The 22,051-nt window shown below is 39.5% G+C and overlaps 1 protein-coding gene across 2 annotated transcripts in view; it reads left to right on the top strand.

Annotated features, from left to right (window-relative positions):
* SIL1 (SIL1 nucleotide exchange factor) overlaps positions 1-22,051 on the top strand; it is a 218,816-nt gene that overhangs the window by 98,210 nt on the left and 98,555 nt on the right. The window lies entirely within an intron of this gene.

The following is a 22,051-nucleotide window of genomic DNA, read 5'->3' on the forward strand; positions in this document are numbered from 1 at the left end:
TCTTGATTATGGCTATATGGTATTCTACATCATTACGTCTGTATTTTAGAAAGTGTGTATGTTGTAGGTGTATAATTTATAGATAGATTCCAGTTGTAACAGTGTATTTCAGGGGAACCCTAATGAACCCATTCTATAGTAAAGACATGAAATGGTTGGTTGGTTTGTTCTTTCCAGCTCCCCTCCTTTTTCCTTTTTAAAATATATCTTTATTTAATTTTATAATACATGCTCATATAAAAAAGTCATAATTACAGAAATATATAATGTACGAAGTAAAAATCCTTTTAAGTTCAATTTCTTCACCAGAGATAACATATGTTAGTGTATACTTTTTTTGTTTTGAAGTTTATTTATTTATTTTGAGAGAGAGCAGTGAGGGAGGGACAGAGAGAGAATCCCAAACAGACTTTGCACTGTCAGCATGGAGTCCGACGCTGGGTTCTCACAAACCGTGAGATCATGACCTGAGCCGCAACCAAGAGTCGGACGCTTAACCAGCTGAGCCACCCAGGGACCCCTATTAGTGTACACTTCTTTAAACCCTTTTTATTGTAAAATTAAATATAGATACAGAAAACTAAAAGTGTATATAGCTTAATTATTAGAAGGTGAACCCTCTTGAAATCCTACACAATGCAAGAAATAGAACTTTACCAAGTACTTCAGAAGCCCCTCCAGTGTCCTATCCCTGTCAAGACATCTCCCTTGCATCAGATGTAACTGTTAGCCTGATATTTATAGTAATTGCTTCTTCACTTGTAAAATATTATGTTACCTAAGTGTACACCCTAGACTCTTTAGTGTTTCCCTTTTAAAAAAATAGTTATATCCTTTCAAGTTTCTTTGAATCTACAGGTTATTCCTGTGTGTCTTTCCTTTATAATTTGTCTGTTGAAGAACTCAGGCCATTTGCCAGACAGAACTTTGCTGATTTCATACTCAGGATGCTGTTTAACATGTCTCTCAGATCTCAGTATTTCTTACAAATCGTTAGCTGGATCCAGAGGCTCAATCAGACTCAGGTTCTGTCCCTATGGCAAAACTATATGTAGTTTGGGGTTCTTGTATTAGGAAGTACATAATGTCTGATTGCCTCTCGTGGGGTTACAGGATACTGATATTCAAATCTGTCATTTTGTTTTTATTTTTAGTTACATTATTTTGATAGAGACACTTCCCCTCATATATTATTTGGTTACCCAGTAGTACAGTTCATAAGGGAAAGTCAGAATAAATGCTTGGTTCTTTTTCCTTACTTACCAGTTTTCAAGATAATGAATTGGTTTCTAGTCATCCTCTGGAGGTGATTATTTTTTTTTTCTTTTTCCCTTTGTGAACTCATGGATTTAAGTGTATGTGGTATATTTTAATCCCTTACAATTATTATTTTTACTGAAACTGCAGTCATTCCATCTTTGTTCAGTTGAAGGTTTTCAAGTAAACTCTTTTGATGTTACCCTAGCAGTTATTGACAGCTTTCTTACTATCTGGTGTGACAAGATATTCTAGGCTCATCTTATTTAAGTCCTGCTCAGGACTGAGATCAGCCATTGCTCTAGGAAGCCCTGGTTTCCTTTAAAAGGAGATGGTGTCTTAAGACTACAGTTTGGCCATTTGGGTTGCTCATTGCCATCATGTTGATCATTGTTTCTAGACTTTTCTGTTGACAATAGCTAGGAAATATATATGGTAATATACCTCATGCAGTCAAATGGATATTCATATTCTTGAGAAGAGGAATTTTGTTTAACCTCTTTGATATTAAATCCATATCTCTTTCCTTCCACACTAAGAATTCTGGTTTTAGGACACAGGGGAGTGTGCAATTAAAATATCTAATAATTACTCATTTGCTCTGTGTCCTTTTATTTATATAATATATATATAATAGTTTCAGAATGGCATTATTACCACCCCTTATATGATTATTGAAAACAGCTGAAAACATTATGTGTGTGTTCTCGTTCTTTTTTTTTTTTTTTTTTTAATGTTTATTTTTGAGAGACCACAGGCAAGGGAGGGGCAGAGAGAAGGGGACAGAGGATCAGAAGTGGGCTCTTTGCTGACAGAAGCTAGCCTGGTGTGGAGTTTGAACCCACGAACCATGAGATCAGGACCTGAGCCGAAGTCGGACACTTTACCCAACTGAGCCACCCAGGCGCCCCTCCTTATGGTTTTTAAATATTCCTCCTTTTACCTTCTATTTATCTTAAGGCATTTTCTGTTGTGATTATTCTTTTATTTCTAATTGTTCTTTGAGTTTTGGCACTTCATTTCTTATTTTTGTTCTTGAATATCTCCTCTCATTAAAAAAAAAAAAGTATTTAGCTCATTTTGAAATAGCAAGTTCGTGTTTTGATCTATTGGTGGCCATGTCTTTCTGACTTGCTTGCATTACCTGTAGGGATGTTACTCTTAGCCCTATTCTTTTTTTTACGGTCTTCTAATGTCTTTATAGGATTTGACCTCATTATTTTTCTGTTGCTTATTCTTATGTGGGATTAGATTTCTTGGGATTTGAAAGAAGCATGGTTTTAATTACCTTTTCTAAATTCATAGTGCTCCCTCTTCTGTTGTTTTCATGTAGTGTTCACAAACATGGCAGCTTCCTCTATAAGGTTTCTCAGCTCTGTTTTCTTCCCTCACTTTTATGTGGACCTCCTCTTTCCTTTATTTCTGTTGTTTCAGTTTTGCTTAATTTTGGTTCCATTTCTGAAAGTGTCTTATTTTGGGATGCTGTGCTGATACAGAGCACTGGTTGATTAAATTGAGAGTTCACTGGGACCTGATTTCTCTAGCCCCTTTGAGAACTTAACCATGGGTTTCTTGGACTTGCCTGTTATTGGACTGGGAAAAATCCCTCCTAGGGTCAACTGCTGTTCTCCCATCAGCCCACTGTGTTTTTTAGTGAATACCTGTTGATTACTGTGGGGTTTTCCTCTGTAAAGTATGAGAGGCACCTCCTTGCTTCCTTTATCGTCCCATACAGAGAGTGGTACCATTCAGAGTTGATGTCATTTGGTGGTTTGTCTTCATCTGCTTCTGTTTTGGGATTCCTAGATATTTTTTCACTTAGTTTTGATGTAAATGTTGTTTATGGGTTTGGTTTTGCTATCTAGTTGCTGAGTCTGTTTTTGTGTGGGGATTTGGCTAGATGAAGAAACTATGCTGCTGCGACGTTAACATCATACATTCTTTAAAAAGAAAGATGAAATCATATATTTGCAATTTTTTGTTTTTGCTTAGCCTTAGTCATCTTTTTATGTCAGTACAAGTCTCCCTCTTCCTTGTCTTCCATTGAAGGAATGTGCTGTGTTATGCTGCAAGTTCCCTGTGATGGACATTTGTATTGTTTCTCGTTCAGAATTGTCAGAGTTCAGAAATTACATAGGTAAAACCAATGAACCTTCAAAGTAGTAATTAGTAAAACTTTATTGTGCACACACCAAAAAGACAGTTTGCAAACAGGAAACACTCAAACCAAATTATGGAATGAGGCTCAGGGGTGTACTGTTATAATGTAGCTTATATAGTGAGAAAGCAGCGACTCTATATTCTTCACACTGGTTGTAATATTAGAATTTTCCTAAATGATGGGGAACTGATCACTGGTTACCTCATCAACTTTGGGAAACAGCTTCCAGTTTTGCTATGACGTCCAGAGGCGTAAGCAAGAAATGATCCAGGTGAAGTTAGTCTTGGAAAATAAGTTAAATTACACTTTGTTTTTATGACTAAACTGGTTTTGCCTGCTCAAGGAATTTTCAAGGCTAGTCTCCATTTGTTTTTGATTTTAACACAATTGATAAAATATTGTAATGAACATTCTATCCATATATCATTGTGTACTTCTGTGAATGTATACATTGGAGACATATACAGAAGTGGAATCTGTTGGGTCAAATGAAATGAAGAGTTATAGTTTTAATAGATGTTGCCAAATGCCCAAAAGTGTTGATTTATATCCTTAACCTGTTTTAGAATGCCTTTTGCTGATTGGCCTTGCCAGTATTGGCCTAAAAGCTCTCATGATCTCATAGTTTTTGAATTCGAGCCCCATGTTGGGATGGATCTGTGCTGACAGTGTGGAGCCTCCTTGGGATTCTCTCTCTCCCTCTTGCTGCCCCTTCTCCACTCATGTACTCTCTCTCAAAAATAAACATCTGAAAACAAACAAACAAAATATTTCACATACAATTTGAGTCTTCACCGACTGGGCTCAGGTGACATTGTTCTTGCCTTCTTGACCACAAGCTCTATCTTATTTCTGTTTGGTGGACTTTGGAATACTTGAAGGGTTAAGAATAAAGAGCAGTCATAGAGCTGTCACCAACATTTCATCCACTAAAGCTTATAATTAGAGGTGATAATACTCAGAAGTCTGCAGTGAAGTCTGATGTGTGTGTTTTACTAACAGTTAAGAACTAAACCATGCTTCCCTCCCATTCTCTTTTGATCTCTTGCTCTTTGTTTCTGTCTGTGTAATTGTCTTTGTACCTCTCTTTGATTTTCTTTATGGGTTGAGGAGTGATACTGTGGAAATAAAACACATTTAAAAATATGCTTAAATTAAGTTTGATTTTCCCCTGGTTCCAAGTTAGAGACTATCTTTGTAGCAATACATCCTTCTGCCCTGCATTTCAGAAAGAGGAAATTGTTTGCTTTTCTTCCCATAAAGCTCACTCATTTTTGTTTTGGGACATACAGTGGACATTAACTGTGTACCAGACACTCTGTTTAGCAATGTAAGGAATATAAAGATGTCCTGACTTCAAGAGGAATCTAACCTACAGGAGAAAATTTGACAAGTATTACAATTTTATGGATTTGTTTCCGTCACTAGACCAGTGATTGCCTTAATTGTGGAGAGTCCATGTCTTATCCTTAATTTCCCTAAAGCCTGGTCTATTGTGAGTGGCCAGTAAATGTCTGTTTAATGAGTAACAAGAACCTAAATGACTAAGAGAAAATAAAGAGGTAGTGCCATTAGAAAGGAATAAGCAAGACAGTCTGGAGATTGAAAGGAAGGGAGGACAGTGCATAATACCACATGGAGTTGGTCAAGCTAGGCTATTAAAAAGTGGATTTGAGGGGCGCCTGGGTTGCTCAGTTGGTTAAGTGTCCAGCTTCAGCTTAGGTCATGACCTCGCAGTTCTTGGGTTCAAGCCCTGCATCGGGCTTTGTGCTGACAGCTCAGAGTCTGGAGCCTGCTTCGGATTCTGTCTCCCTCTCTCTCTGCCCTTCCCCTGTTCACACTCTGTCTCTATCTCTCAAATATAAATAAATATTAAAAAAAAAAAGGATTTGATTTTAACAGCCTAAAAGCAATGAAGGAGGTAATATCAAGGACAAAGGAAAGCATAGAATGTGTTTGGCTAGAGTGTGAGGTACCTGTGGATGAGGGAAGATGGGGCAGAGATCAGCAGGGGCCTTACTGGATTAGGTGGGGCTTGGACCCCAGCAGGGGTATTGGTACTTTGGAGCGCAGCAAAGAACCACTAAAGATTTTTAAGAAGGAAAATGCCAGGAGAGTTGTCCTTGGGTGATTCTTTGCCTATGTGCAATAGCAGGAGGCACAGCACAAGACCATCTATCTTTTCAGTGGAGATTAGCTCTCATGATCTCCTAGGGTTGCTTCTAGCTCAGGTTACTGGCATCCCTGGAGTTTTGAAGAATTTGCCGTTTCCTTTAAAAATTTGAAATGGGAGGTAGAAAGAGGGTGTTAGAGGGTGTCTTGGAGATGGCTTTTTGGGAGGTGATTTCTGTCAAAAGGGATTCACACCAAAAGTAGTCAGTAGGGAATGAATCCACTTAAGGGTGGGAGGGGAGTACCTAGGCCATAACTTCTTAAAAATTTTTTTTCTTTAATGTTTGTTTATTTTGGGGAGAGAGAGAGAGAGAGAGAGAGAGAGAGAGAGAGAGAGAGAGAGAGAGAATATACTAGCAGGGGAGGGGCAGAAAGAGAGAGGGAGACACAGAATTCGAAGCAGGCTCCAGGCTCCGTTCCAAGCTGTCAGCACAGAGCCCAATGCGAGGCTTGAACCCATGAACCATGAGATCATGATCTGAGCCGAAGTCAGAGGCTTAACTGAGCAACCCAGGTGCCTCAACCTAGGCCAGAACTTCTAAGCACAGTTTTTCGTGTACAGTGGGTAGAATATATGTAATCAAATGACGGTTGCAACATTCACATTAGGTGCTCAGGATTGGGAGCATTGTGAGGAGGCCCAGCCAGAGCCAGCATCAGCTGTGAGGATGGAGTGGTGGTGTGGAACAGGCTGCTTGTCTGAAGTATACACAGATTTGCTGGAGCGCCAGCCTTGTGCCCAGTGGCCCAAAACATCCAGGCATCTTCGCCCATGCTTGGGTGGGCACCTGCCAGCATAGTCCCTTGAGGAACTAGAGTCAGGGCAGCTGCTTTTATAAGCTTTTATGGTACATTGTTGCAAAACAGACTGAAGCCTGTGATTGAGTTAAGTTTATCGGGAAACCCGAAACCCTTCTCCCTTGTTGCTGGTTGGCAGCTGTTCTCATTTCATTCCTCCCCATGTTTGCTAAGGTTATGCTGCTGGATGTAGCTTCTTTGCTTTCTGTTCTGATGTCTTGGGGAGTGGGATAGAGACCTCCCCGTCTTAAATGGATTTGGTTAGCCTGCTGGTGGCCCCAGTCAAGGAAAGCTGTAATATGGGTGTTTTTGGTGTGGTACAGGTCTGGTTTAAGTGGCTCATTTGCTACCCTCTCAATTTGGATGTCCTCAAGCCTTTATTGTTACTTAACTTTTTGTAGCCTTAATGAGGCAATCTGACTTGAAAATTCTACAAAAATCATGGACACATCTCTACAGAACTCAATCATATATTCTAAGAGTTTGTCAACACTCAGTGTGACCATCTATCATGGCACTAGTCCCTGTCTCATAGCTGGAAAAACCGTGCACAGAGCGGGAAGAGCCAGGCAAACACCATTATTTTTTTTTTAAGTTTATTTATTTGAGAGAGAGAAAGAGCATGTGCAAGTAGCTCTTGTAGAGAGAGAATGAGCATCTCAAGCAGGCTCCATATGTGCTGTCAGCGCAAAGCCCGATGTGAGGCTTAAACTCACACCGTGAGATCATGACCTGAGCTGAAATAAAGAGTTGGACCCTTAATCAACTGAGCCCCCCCCACCCCCGGCACCCCTAGGTGCCTGGCAAACACCATTATTGAGGCAAACACCATTATTGAGGGCTCCGCCAATAATGGCAAACACCATTATTGAGGGCTCTGTGGAATCAGCCCTAAGCATCCCACATATATTCTTTCTTACTCCTCACAGTGAACTCTGGAGTGACTACTCTGAGCCCCATTCTGTACATGGGCCACAGAGGTTATTTTCTCAAGTTCTAGGAGATATCATGTGGTGGAACTGGAACCTGTGTCTTCCTCTTGCTCACCCGCTCCCTTCTACCACCGCACTGGACAGCTGCCCAGGTCACCTAGATGTTAGGGGCTTGTAGCTCCTTCTGGTGAACCTAGCAGTAGAAGTGAAGAAAGCAAAGCACAGCACTACTTAGTAGGTCTTTTAATACTGATGATGCCAAATACTAAGTTAAGAGGCAACAAATTGGGATGGCCGTTATACTTAGGTGAAATAAGTCTCGGGTGACCTCATGTTGTTGTGCATGTTGGCTGCGATTAAAGGTCCTCCCACGATGGTAGGGGAGGGTCCCCGGACCAGTTGTTTCCTTGACCGCCTTCCCTGCACTCTGTTTTTCCATCTGCCTCATTTCCCATTCAGGTTTGCATGCTCCTGAGCACCTCCACTGCTCTCCCCTCCCCACCAAAAGGGAGAGATTTAAGAATTCCATCCTTTAGAACTGATCTAGAGAGAAATTCTGCCCTAGGAATTTTGTTCCATTCATACCCTTGGATTTCTTCTCTTTCCACTGGAGGGAGCATCCAAGGTGAGGGGCTTTTTCAGCAGGCCTTGGGGAAATTGTAGAGGTCAGGAGTCACCAATACTTGTTTTGAAATAATTCATAGAGCCACATTTGGCCCTAGAGGTAACAGGTGCTGTAAAAAAGAACAAATAGAGCCAATTATGATGTCAGGAACCCTGGGCATTAATGGGGTGGGAAAGAGGATTAAATATTAAAGTACAATATCTTCACACTAGGCTTTTTTAACCCCCTTATTAAATTATGACTTCTGTTTGAGGAAAATAAATGAGAACAAAGGGTATGTTTAGAATATAATCTTTGTGTTTTAAATTTGACTAATGAGTGGTTTTAGCACTTTCATTTGGTTCTCAGTCAACCTGTGTTCAAAGCGTCAATTAACCAATAAATATTATGAAAAAGTCGAGTCAGAAATGGTTGCCACTCCTGCTAATGAGCTGCTAATGAAATTGTGCCTGGGTTGGAAATGTACTCTGGAATCCCCAAGAGTCCCCTCCAGAAAATGAGCAGTAGTAGAGCCAAGGCCCCTTGCCTCTGGGAAATGGGTACGTTTAACTCCTTCATTTCCATCTTGGCATTTTCCCCCCACCTCATTATTGAGTGAAGCTCATTGCCAGTCTTTTGTGGTTAATATCAGTTACACTGAGACTTTTACAGATGCAGTTTTATTTGACTTAATAATTATTAGGTGGGTTTAGAGGACTGGAAAAAATGTTGGGATGTACTGTGATTTATTTCTGACTGCCAGGCCTTTGGCCTCTTGGTGATTCCCTTTCTCTTTGAATTTTCTTGAGCTTTCTTCACCTCCAACACATGTGTGCTCAATGGGAATAGACTGAAGTCTGAATATATTCAAGATTTTGTACAGTTGAGAAAGTAGGGGTTGGGTGGGAGTATATCTTTAAAAAGAGAGAAATGACAGGAATTAGTAGACTGTAACAGTCAACAGGGTTATTGAAAACCTGATTTCCAGCATGGATACAATATTCCAAGTGCTCTGATTAAAAGGCTGTGCTATATCTGTTAGTCTCACTTACTGGGTTTTTGTCTAAGCTAAAGAGGAATTTGGTAAAGATTGAAGGTAGAAATAGAAGGACAGAGGCAATCAGCAGCCCAGGAGACAGACATGGAAAACTCATTGTGCATCTGTGGGTAAAAGTAACTCCTCTGCCCCTCACCACTGTTCTCCTTTACTCCATCCCTGGCTTTAAATTTGAGGTCTCTGACAGGTATCCTGGGCTGGTGGGAAAGTTGCTGCGCATGATTAAAGGGCTGTTGCTTTTATGGGAGGGAAGATGGACGGCCATGATAGGATTCCTAGTTTGTGTGGTCAAAATATTACTCCTTACTACTTTCTCATGCTACCCGTTCCCCTGGTTCAGGCTTTATTATGTGTGATTGGGACAAGTACAATTGCTTTTCAACTAGCCTCCTTGGTTCTTGTATTCCTGTTTTATATGCTGATCTCCAAATGCTTCAAATGGAGTTACTCATAGCACCCTAAATATGCTCATTTCTTTGCTTGCTTGAAAGGTCTTCTCTGGACTTGGAACTCGGAATGTTACTACCCCCGTTTCTTCATTTACTTCCTATTCCTCAATGGCAGCAGTTGGTCTTATTCATGTGGTATTCTTCCCAGTGGCCAACACAGCAAGTGGCCAACACAGCAAGTGGCCCTCAGTGGGTGTGCAATAAGATGTGGTAGAAAGGATGCTTAGAAAAGAGCAGGCTCTTGCCTAACCCTGAGTAAATGCTTGTTGAAAAGCCAGTTATGAAAAGAGACTGACTGTGTCCTCCATATGGTTACTTTGAGCCTTTGTCCTCTACTTCTCTGACTGTAACACAGGAAGTCTTCTAAGTAGCATTGCTAGTCCTTGAAGAACACTGCTCTTGTGAATTCTGTAGGTAGCGGTTGGTGACCACCTGTTGTCTGTCCTCCTTCTGGACTGGGAAGGAGACCGTGCATAGGTCCCAGCAGATGATATTTTGGAGGGTAGTGCTGGAGGGTGGTGGGAGCTGTCAGGGTAGCTGCTCCCTGAAGAAAACTGTGGAGTCTCTTGTTCTAAGGGGCTTTAATGCAGGTGAGGGATTTCCACTCTTGTGTGGAAGCCATACCAGATAACTCTTGGATTCTCTTGGATTCTGTGACTCAAGAGTGAAAATTCAGTTTGGAGAATATTTTAATTTTTTTCTCATTTTTTCATTGTTATGTACTTTTAAAAAATGCATAGATATAACTACAATCCAAACTGGTTTGCTGTATGTTTCACTGTTCATAAAAAAATAAATTTCTATTTGTGTTACCCTTAAAAAAAAAAATAACATTAAGCATTGGTTCAGGGTTCAGCACTCCAGAGAGGTTTGTGCACATTTTTTTTTTGTTAGTGGTTCAGTTCAAGTTTGGCCTGAGAGACAGGATAGATGCTCATTTGTGTGAGGCAGGGATCTTGCCAGGACTTGTTTGGGGGTTTTGAATAAAAAAGCAGAAGGAGAGGGCTGTCGTAGTCATGGCAACTGGGCCTGTAAAGTCTCAGCTCTGACCAGCCCTGGTTAGGGGCTGGGAGGCCCTAGTGAGGTGAGTGGCACTGCTTCCTGTTCCTTAGTCCTCCTATTCTTAGATTCTGGGGGTGGCCAAGGCAGGGGGCTGGCATTCAAACTGACCTTTCTGGAAGCCTACTGTGCCTGATGTTGAGCCTGAGCTGTAGACACGAGTAATTGGTTCTTGCCCCTCAGAAACTCAGCATAATCTGGTATTTTTATTCTTGTTGACACATACCCATAGGACTTGATAAATAAGATGTCTTTGTTTCATCCTGGTTGACATTTACCTTTTTGGGGCTGTTCCCTGAAGCCCTTTTAACTTCTTCAGAACACTGACACAGTATTTTCTCATTTGTTCTTCACAACAATCTAACACATTAGTGAAAGCAGACACAGTAGATTCTTTTCATTTGGCACAGAAGGGCATGAAGATTCAGAAAGAAAAAGGAATTTGGCTAAATTCACCCAGCCTTCAAAAGCAGAGCTGAGTGGGTAGCAGAATTCCAGGGCTCATGGTTGCATGGCCAGCTCTCATCTGAGCAGGCCGTGTCAGGATAACCCTTGATTATCCTGCTTGTAATTGCATCCAGGTAGGACTTGAAAGAGTCTAGAAGTCTGTGGAGGGAGAGGTTTCCAGGCACAAGCCTAGAGAGGACAGCCCATACTTTTCACCCTTCCCAAAGCCATGTACCTGCTGAGGCATCTAATGGCAAGGCAGAAACAAGAGCACCATGGCATCCATCTGGATTGGCCCTGCCTCTGCTGAAGCAGGGCAACCAGGCTGCCTGGTATTCTCACTGTGGGTACTAGCCAAGGAGGACCCTATCGTTGTGAGTCCAGGTAGAGCAAGTTTCTCATCACTAGGAACTGGGATGAGTTGGGACAAACACTGACCATGCAAAATTTGTCAGGTGAGAGATCTTTTCCAGTAGTCACAAATTGGCCGTGGGCTGAATTCCACTTAGAGATAAAATTTGTTTGGCTTTTATATTTTAAAGTTTGACGCTTTTAGAGGGAGCATTTTTCTCAGCCCTCACCACTGTCTTTTGTAGATGGCCCTTCTCATTCATCTCTCATACTTGCCTGCCTCCTGTGGACATTTCTGTTGGCTCCTACCCCTTGGTCCACTGTTTGTTACCTGTGCTTCTACCAGGGTTCCTCTTGCCCAGGTGGAGGAAGAGGCCTTTATGGCCTCAGGCTTTCTTTGGTCCATTTTCTTCTTCTTCTTTTTTAAGTTTTATTTTAGAGAGAGAGTGTGAGTTGGGGAGAAGTCTGGGATCATGACCTGAACTGAAGTTAAGTGTGGGACACTCAACCGACTGAGCCACCTAGGTGCCCACATTTTCTTCTTCATACCATACTCAAGTATCCTGGGGCTGTGTAGGCTCTGTGCTTAGCTCTCTCTGTCTTGGCCCCTAGAAGTATTTGGTGTCACCTTGGACTGTACCTGATAGACTAATTGCTATTCTGGGATTCAAAAGGAGAAGGTAGTGCTTTATCCAATAAAATGAATTTTTTAAACATTTTAATTGAGATACAAATTATATGCCATAAAATAAACTAATTTAAAGTGTATAATGGGAATAATTCTCAAATGTCCTAGAGAAGGTTGGTAGAATACATGGGTAGTTTTCAGACTGTGGTGTTTGATGGATAAGAAAAAGTTTAAAAGCAAATTTTTGAGGAGGTGTCTGGGTGGCTCAGTTGGTTAAGTGTCTGACTTCGGCTTGGGTCATGATTTCATGGTTTGTGGATTCAAACCCCGTGTGGGGCTCTATGCTGACTGCTCGGAGCCTGGAGCCTGCTTCAGATTCTGTGTCTCCTGTCTGCCCCTCCTGCACTGTGCTCTGTGTGTGTGTCTCTCTCCCTTTCTCTCCGAAATAAATAAGCATTAAAAATTTTTTTAAAAAACAAATTTTAGACACGAAGGCCAGCTTCTTTACTTTGCTAAGAGGCTTAACATGAAACAACCGACTATCATCCATCATAATCATTTGCTCATTTTATAAAGGGGCATTTAAACACTAAAAAGGTAAAAACTATGTAATTTCAGGGAAAAAAAACTGTTCATTGTATTGGACGCTTTTAAATTCCTTGTTTCAGGACCATTGGAATGAATTGTCACAGTAAACAAACCACCGCAAAACTTGGCTTAAAACAACAATAATTTCTTTTTGTATAGGTCTGTCTTAGAACTCTAGAAATAGTTCACATATCCTTTGGATGCCCCAAATAAACAATTAAACCAACCAGTGTGTGAATGAGTGGGAACCACAAAGCAGAATACAGACACAAACAAGTGAACCAAGTATTACACGTTAATAACATAATCACATTACAGTGGGTGAGGAAGAAAGGAAATAACCTAAGTGACTTTGTGAAAAGATCTCTTGAGTAGATACTGTAAAGTCATAGATAACAGAACTCACATAAATACTGTAATCTAGTTGGGTAAATGTGTTTCTCATAGGGGTATGGGCTAGCAATTTTGAAAGTATATTTATGTTAGAATTGAACAGTAAATACATTGCAGATAGTAAGAGCCAAGTTTCTCTCTGTTGGAGAAAGAAGTTACAAGTAAGGAAAGGGAGAAGACAAATGAACTCTGTGGTGTTAGATTGAAATGTGAGATGTCATTATAAACTTGAAGTTTTTAATAAATATACACATAGACAAAGAAATAGGGATGTGTATATGAGCGTATATATAAATGTATACACATACACAAATTTCTTAGTTCTTTCCATTGACAGGGTCTAAAAGCTATGATAACCTTAGTTGTAATGAGCATACCTATGACCCAGATCTTGGTTTCTAAATACTACTCTTCAGTAAAAGAAACAAGGGTTCCTTGAGAAGTAGTTGATTCTAGGGGAGGGGAAGGAAAAGACAAGATGAACTCGGGACATCTTCTGAAACCAGAAAGTAAGGAAATAGTTGAAAGAGAAAATGATGGGGGAAAGGAACTTGTTTAAGGAATACAAGAGCCAACCTGAAAGAATTGCTAATTGGCCAAGCTGAAATAACTGGGCAACAAAATAAATAATATAGAATTGAATTACAACTCACAGAATAAAATATCCACAAGACCATACTGGTCTAAGTAAATAATTAAATAGATGGAGGACTGACAGTTTTTCCTTGTAAGGAAGTTGCTTTTTCTTTCTTTCTTTTTCTTTTTCTTTTCCTTCTTTTTCTTTTCTTTGCTTTGTTTCTTCTCCCTCTCGCTATTTTATTTGTAGCAAATTTTCTTTATATTTTTTTAGAGATGCATACTGAACATATTGTAATATTTCTTTTTTTGTGTGTGATGTTTCTGTTTGCAACATTGCATAGTACAAAAAGTTTAAGCAAATCTGGCAAAAAGAAACAGTGAAGTCTAAGTGATGTAGATATATGTATTCATTATGCCATACTTCTTACTGTACTTGAAATTTCAATTAAGGTATAAGGAAGGAGGGAAGTAGAAAATTGCCATTAGACTGTCACCAGAGTGGTAATTGTTGCAGAAGGATTCCCCTAATGGTGTGGTTTGAGGAGAAAAGGGATTTGTATAATCTCAAAGTATTTCCCTTATAATTTTTTTTAAGCAATTCAATGGGTTTTAGTATATACACAGTACTGTGCAACCATCACCACTGTCTAATTCCAGAACATTTTCATCACCCAGAAAGAAACCCCGTTTCCATTAGCAGTCATTTCCCTTTCCTTCCTCCCCCTGGCTCCTGACAACCAATAATCTGTGTTTTTTGATTGGCCTATTCTGGAATTTCATTTAAAAAGAACTGTATGATATGTGACGCTTTATATCTGTCTTCTTTAACTTAGCATAATGTGTTCTAGGTTAATCCACGTTGTATATGTCAGTATTTCATTTCTTGAGTATTCCACTATTTGTATATACCACATTTTCTTTATTCATTCATCAGTTGGTGAACATTTGTGTTGTTTCCACATTGTAGCTATTATAAATAATGCTGCAATGAGCATTCATGTACAAGTTTTTGGTGAACATATGCTTTTAAGTTTTCTTGTGTATATACCTAGATGTGGAGTTGTTGGGTTCATATAGTAACTCTTTGTTTAAGTGGTTGAGAAACTGCCAAGCTATTTTTCTCAGTTTGGTAGTTTGCTATGATTTTTGTTTACTATAGTGGAAAAGCTCAGTAGATACTACTTTTATTAGTTGATCAAGGCCAACATCAACAGTCATAAGACATATTAACACCATACACTTTGTGACATGATGTGCTAGGAAGAACATTGCATCATTTCTTTGGTGATTCTGTCAAGGATGCATGACCTCAGTTTAATCATGAGAAGACACCAGACAGTCCTGAAAAACTGATCAGTATTCCTTGATGGTGTCAGGATCATGAAAGACACGGAAAGGTTGAACAATTGTTGCAGACGATAGGAAACTAGGGAGAAATAACAACCAAAGGCCATATAGGATCCTGGAACAAAAAAGGACGTAGTGGAAACACTGGTAAGGCTTGAAGAAGGATCTTTACAGTTTGGTTAATGTTACTAATTTCCCAGTTCTGATAATTGTCTCTGACTGTGTAACATATTAATATTGAGAAAGGCCGTGTGAGCAATGTATGGAAATGATTCTTTTTGCAGCTTTTGTGTAAGTTTAAATGTAGTTGAGAGTAAAAAACTAGGAAAGAAATCCAGTTTTGTATTCTTGCTCAAGTTTCTACAGATCAGCTAGACCTGGTTGACCGTGGCTACATTGAGCTGGGCTTAGCTTTGGTCTACAATTTGGGTCCAGATTTGCTCCATGGGTCTCTCATGTTTTTCGGTTCAGAATGCTAGTGAACATTTCTCCTGATGATGGTAGAATTCCAAGAGACAGGAAAAACATATAAGCACATTTCAAATCTCTGTGGCACATTTGCTAACATCCCCTTGGCCAAAGCACGTCATAAACCGCGTTCAAAGTCACGGGGTGGGAAACTCAACCACTAGTAGGAGGGACTGCAAGGTCACATGATACAGGGTGTGGATACAGGCAAGAAGGAAGAAAATTGGTAACAATAATGCAATCTACTATAGATTTTCCACCCTTGGAAAAGCAGGAGTTGTTATCTGGGTCTTGGTTTGTGATTAAAGTCAGTGACAGATTCCCAGTGAGAGTCAAAATTCAAGTGTGATATGACCTTACTTAATTTGGACAGAGTTTCTTCTTGATATAGTTTCTTCAGGCTGCGGTTTGTCCCCAGAGAGCCAGTGGTAGGGAAATAGACACTGTAGGCTTTGCAGGCTTGTTGGCCTTTCAGGATCCATATGGTATTTTTGGCCAGTCCCCTTGCTCTCCACATTTCAATCCCTGACTCTTTACCTGGGTGTATCTTGTAACTTTTTGCCTCTACTCTTTCTGAGTGTCCTGGTCCCTTTGTAGAGGCCCTAAAATGATGCAGGTCAGATTGCACTCTAACTTGGCCTTTTTCCCAGGGGGGTTGAAACATTTAAAATACTCTGATTTTCTGCTGCCTCTGCCACTGTTGCTGCCATTGCTGGTTTTGTGTATCTTAAATGAGCATAACCTGTATTTTAAGTTAATGCTATTGTGGTTGTTCTTGCCCCCTGTGGTGGCTTATGTGAAGGGAGTAATTTTGGAATTTTCCCCAAATAAAATAAATTGGTTCACACAAGATTCTAGTCTATTCTTTGGCCACCTTAACATAGTATATATAACCTGTTATGTTTTGAAACATTTAGTCATGTTCTTTTTTTCTTGTTCATTTCTAATTTTGATCAAAAGTCTGAAAATTGAAAATGCTACTGTTACTATTTTTATTATTATTACTAGCATTACTACTACTACTAAAAAAAAAGATTAACATGACTAATTATTAGGAATCTACTTGCCCTACTGAAAATCTTTGTTGGCCTTTCCATTCACGTCTAGATCAGCTAGGATTTTCTCTTTTTAATTTCTAATTTTAATTATTGAGGATTTAATACTAGGCCATATGATAGGCCCTGGGGATAAAATGGGGACTGTTTATATTTACCAGATGAATAAAAAAACTAAACTAAACTATAATCACTAGTTGTGGTAATTGCTATAAAGAAAAGTTTCATGGTACTGTGAAAGAATTTAGGGAGCAGCCAGATCTGGTTTGGGGAAATAGAGGATGCCTCTCAGAGGAAGTGACTGTTAGCTGAGATTGGAAAGATCAGGAGATGGAGGCTGGGGTTGGAAAGAGCAAAGCAAACAGCAAGTGGAATGGCCTCATGGTAGGAATGAACATGGTTTTTTTCATGGAATGGAAAAGGGTCAGCGTGGCCTCAAGAAGGAGGAGTGGATGAGACAGAAGAGGCAGGCAGGAGCTAGATACCAGACGGCCTCATTGAGCAGTGTGAAGACTTTCATCTTTCTTTGGAGAGTAGTAGGCCATTAAAAGGTTTGAAGCAGGGGAGTGACATAGATTTGTATTTGGGGGAAAAAAATACCATTCTTTGTAAAGAACAGTTGGACTGGGAGCTAAGAGTAGATAGGGAAGGGCAGCTGGAACACTATGGCAATGTCCTGAAGAGAGATAGTGATGGTTTGGACAAGAGCAGTGGTGAGGAGGACAGCATGAAGAGACAGCAGGAGGGATGCCTGGGTGGCTCAGTTGGTTGAGCATCTGACTTTGGCTTAGGTCGTGATCTCATGGTCCATGAGTTCGAGCCTCATATTGGGCTCTGTGCTGTCAGCTCATAGCCCACTTGGGATCCTCTTTCCCCCTCTTTCTCTCTCTCTCAAAAAAAGAAACAGTCAGCAGGAAAAATCACTAGGTTTTGGAGACACAATGGGTATGGGGGATGGTGATGTAAAGGGATTATCAAGGATGATCTGCTTTAACCTTCTGCCCAGGAAGATTTTCTGTTGTTTCATCATTTTGGAATTTCTCCAGGTGAGACACCCTCTCCCCTCCAAACATTGAGAGATTAATGCTACAAAGTTATTTCATACCCCATGATCGTAGGAATAGGATAGAAGTTGCTAGTTCCTTGTTGTTCTTGCCACTAACTGGCCTCATCTTCTCTTTGGCTGCCTTCACAGCCTTTTCAATCCTCCCTGCTTCTTTTGTTCCTGGCCTCCTGAATGTAGCCTGTCAGTTTGTGTGTCTGAGTCTTTGCACACACAGCTCCATCTATTTTGGATTCCCTGTTTTCCCAGTCTGGGTCTCACTTTTTGCCTCGTTTAACCCCCGGTTTAACCTTATTCAAGAAGCCTCCCCAGAGAAAGTTTTCCCCACTCTACTTTGGATATATTTGTTTTAACCTTGAAGCATTTTGGATGGTTTTAAGGTTAGCAAGAAATCATTATGCGCATACACTCATGTACTTAAGTTCCCATTAATTTTTTTAAACAAATATACGGAAACTCCTATTGAAGTGGGGCAGCAGGAATAGAACAGAATGTCTTGGCATGGTGTTTCCCTGGCTCCTTCGTTATCTGATGGAAGCACAGTGGTTGGTGGAGTTCACTGTGGTTCTGCCAGAATGGAGAAAACTTGAATTCTTGCTATATCATTAGCCTTTTATACTTCAGGTTTACCTGATCATTCTGAAAGAACTTGTGCTATATGCTTCCCTTAAAGGAATTTTTTTAGATTGTCATCCTTTTTGGATCGTTGAATCAAATTCAGCATCAGCAAGGCCATGCCATCATCTGCCAGGGAAAGGAGAGTCGAAGTTGAGGTGTCAGAGCACCATTTCTTCTAGGTTTCCAGTATCTTGAAGAATGCTTTCCCTAAAATTTTCTATCCCTGTGGCCATTAATATTCCTTTTTGTAATTTTAGAATCTACCATAGTGGCCTGGGAGATAGTAGCTGCTTGGTAAATGTCAGTTGTATGAATGAATGGATAAATGTAACATTCCACATGTAGTATGTGATCTTGCACACTTTATTTTTAACCAACCTTTTAAAAAATTCGTATTTCCAGCATAAATAATATACAGTGTTATATTACTCTGAGGTATACAATATAGTGATTCAGCAATTCTATATATTTACTCAGTGCTCATCATGATAAGTGTACTCTTAATCCCTTTCACATATTTTGCCCATCATCCCACCCAACCCCCTCTGGTAACCCTGAGTTTGTTGTCAGAGTCTGTTTTTTGGTCTTCTGCTTGTTTTTTTTCTTAAGTTGCACATATGAGTAAAAGCCTATGGTATTTGTCTTTCTCTGACTGCTTTATTTCACCTAGTGTTATACCCTCTAGATCCATCCATGTTGTTGCAAATCGAAAGATTTCATTCTTTTCTGTATCTTAGTAATATTCTATTGTATATATACACCACATTTTTTAAAGTTTTTTTTTCATGTTTGTTTATCTTTGAGGGGTGGGAGAGAAGGAGAGAGGGAGAATGAGTGGGGGAGAGGCAGAGAGAGAGGGAAAGAGGGAATCCCAAGCAGTCTCCTCGCAGTTAGCAGGGAGCCTGATGCAGGGCTCGAACTCACAAACTGTGACATCATGATCTGAACTGAAGTCAGATGCTTAACTTACTGAGCCACCCAAGTGCCTCTATACCGCATCTTTTTTATCCATTCATCTGTTGGTAGACACTCAGATTATTTTCATATTTTGGCTATTGTAAATAATGCTGCAGTAAACATAGGGATGCATATGTCTTTTCAAATTAGGGTTTTTGTATTCTTTGTGGAAATACCCAATAGTGGAATTTTTGTATTATATGGTAATTCTATTGTTAATTTTTGAGAAACTTCCGTACTGTTTTCTCTTGGTGCAGGGGTTACCGCTTTGCATTTCCACTAGTAGTGTATGAGGTGCATTTTTCTCCGTATCCTTACCAATAGTTGTTTCTTGTGTTTTTGATTAGCCATTTTGACAGGTGTGAGGTGATCTCTCATTGTGGTTTTGATTTGCATCTCCCTGATGATGAGTGATGTTGAGCATCTTTTCATGAGTCTTTTGGCCGTCTGTATGTCTTCTTTCGTGAAATGTCTGTTCATGTCTTCTGCCCATTTTTCAATTGGATTGGTTTTTTGGTGTTGGGTTGTATAAGATCTTTATATATTTTGGATACTAACCTCTTATCAGATGTATCACTTGCAGATACCTTCTCCCATTCAGTAGGTTGTCATTTTGTTTTGTTGATGGTTTCCTTCATTGTGCAGAAGCTTTTTATTTTGATGTAATCCCAATAATTTACTTCTGTTTCCCTTGCCTCAGGAGACATATCTAGAAAAATGTTGCTATAGTTGATGTCAGAAAATTGCTGCCTGTGCTTTCTTCTAGGATTTTTATGGTTTCAGGTCTCACACTTAGGTCCTTAATTCATTTTGAATTTATTTCTGTGTATGGTGTAAGAAAGTGTCCAGTTTCATTCTCTTACTTGTAGCTGTCCAGTATTCACATCACCTTTTGTTGAAGAGGCTTTTTTTTTTTTGCCATTGCATTTTTTTTCCTCCTTTGTTGTAGATTAATTGAACATGTAATTGTAGGTTTATCTCTGAACTCACTATTCTATTCCATTAATCTATGTGTCTTATTTTGTGCTGGTACTATACTGTTTCGATTACTACAGTTTTGTAGTAGATCTTGAAATCTGGTATTATGATACATCCAGTTTTGTTCTTATTTTTCAGGATTGCCTTGGCTATTTGGAGTCTTTGTGGTTCCATAAAAATTTTAGGATTATTTATTGTAGTTCTGTGAAAAATACTGTTGGTGTTTTGTTAGGGATTGTAGTAAATGTGTAAATTGCTTTGAGTAGTATGCAGTTTAATAATATTTGTTCTCACAATCCATGACCATGGAGTATCTTTGCATTTATGTATTACAGTTCTTAGAGTATAGGTCTTTCACCTCCTTGGTTAAATTTATTCCTAGATATTTTTATTATTTTTTGTATAATTGTGAATGGGAATGTTTTCTTAATTTCTCTTTCTGCTACTTCATTATTAGTATATAGTATATATACTAATATATAGTATTAGTATAGAAATACATCAGATTTCTATATATTGATTTTGTATCCTATGACTTTACTGAATTCATTTATCATTTCTAATCATTTTTTGGTGTAGTCTTTAGGGTTTTCTGTATATAGTATCATGTCATCTGCAAATAGAAATTTTACTTCTTCCTTACTGATTTGGATGCCTTTTTTTTCTTTTTCTTATCTAATTGCTGTGGCTCGGACTTCCAGTACAATGTTGAATAAAAGTGGCAAGAGTGGATATTCTTGTCTTGTTCCTGATCTTAGGAGAAAAGCTCTCAGGTTTTTCCCATTGAGTATGATGCTCTCTATGGGTTTTTCATAGATGGCATTTATAATGCTAAGGTATGTTCTCCTAAACCTACTTTGTTGAGTGTTTTTATCATGAATGGATGTTTTGCTTTGTCAAGGTTTTTTTGCATCTCTTAAATGAGCATATGGTTTTTATGCTTTCTTTTGTTGATGTGACATATCATGTTGATTGATTTGCAAATATGAAATCACCCTTGTATCCCAGGAATAAATCACACTTGATCATGGTGAATGATTTTTTTAATGTATTGTTGGATTTCGTGGTGCCTCGGTGGCTCAGTCATTTAAGCGTCTGACTCTTGATTTTGGCTCTGGTCATGGTCTCATGGTTCATGGGTTCTAGCCCTGCATCAGGCTCTGTGCTGACAGCTCTATCTTCTCTCTCTCTCTCTCTCTCTCTCTCTCTCTCTCTCTCTCTCTCTCTCAAAATAAATAAATAAACTTTAAAAAAATTAAAAAAAATTGTTGGATTTGGTTTGCTAATATTTTGTGAAAAATTTTTGGGGGTGCCTGGGTGGCTCAGTAGGTTGAGCATCCAACTTGATTTCAGCTCTGGTCATGATCCCAGGGTTGTGGGATTGAGCCTTGTGTCAGACTCCACACTGAGTGTGGAGCCTGCTTATGATTCTTTCTCTCTCTTCTTTTTCCCCTCTCCCCTGCTAGCGTGTTCTCACTCTCACTCTGTCTAAAAAAAAATTTTTTTAAATGTAGATTCCTGAACTCCACCTTTAAAACAAAACAAAAAATGTTTGCGTTTGTGTCCATCAGATATTGGCCTGTAGTTCTCTTTTTTGTAGTGCCTTTATCTCCTTTTCACCTATCTTTGAGTAATTTTGTACAATGTGTATGAGTAACCCGTCCATTCATATTGTTTTTTCAGGTAGTTGATCAACTCTCCTGAGATGGGTGGGCATAGGTTTTTAGTTTCTTTTGATTCCAGTCCTTACCTCCTTGACTTGCTCTGTCTTCCTGCCTTCCAATAAGCCCTGGCCTAGGGTCTTGGGAAATAAAATAGGAGATATAGTCCCTGTGCTCATCAAGGAGAGAGCCTTATAGAAGGAGCCTGATTATAAAGAGAGCAGGATGGTGAGGTGTAAGCTTGCTGGAACAGCAAGCTCTCTGGAGTTTTCTGGGACTGTCAGGGGAGAGGTAAGGAGGATGTCTTGGAAGATGCAGTATGTGGCCATATCCTTAAGGGTGACTAGGTATTTACCATTCACCTGCCCATAACAAAAAGGCTTATTATAGCTCAGTTTAAAGAAAACAGATTAGCTTAAAGATGTAGGT

This window comes from Panthera pardus, unplaced genomic scaffold (genome assembly GCF_024362965.1).
Source record: "Panthera pardus isolate Hobbes unplaced genomic scaffold, ASM2436296v1 HiC_scaffold_2, whole genome shotgun sequence".
NCBI classification, from domain to species: domain Eukaryota; kingdom Metazoa; phylum Chordata; class Mammalia; order Carnivora; family Felidae; genus Panthera; species Panthera pardus.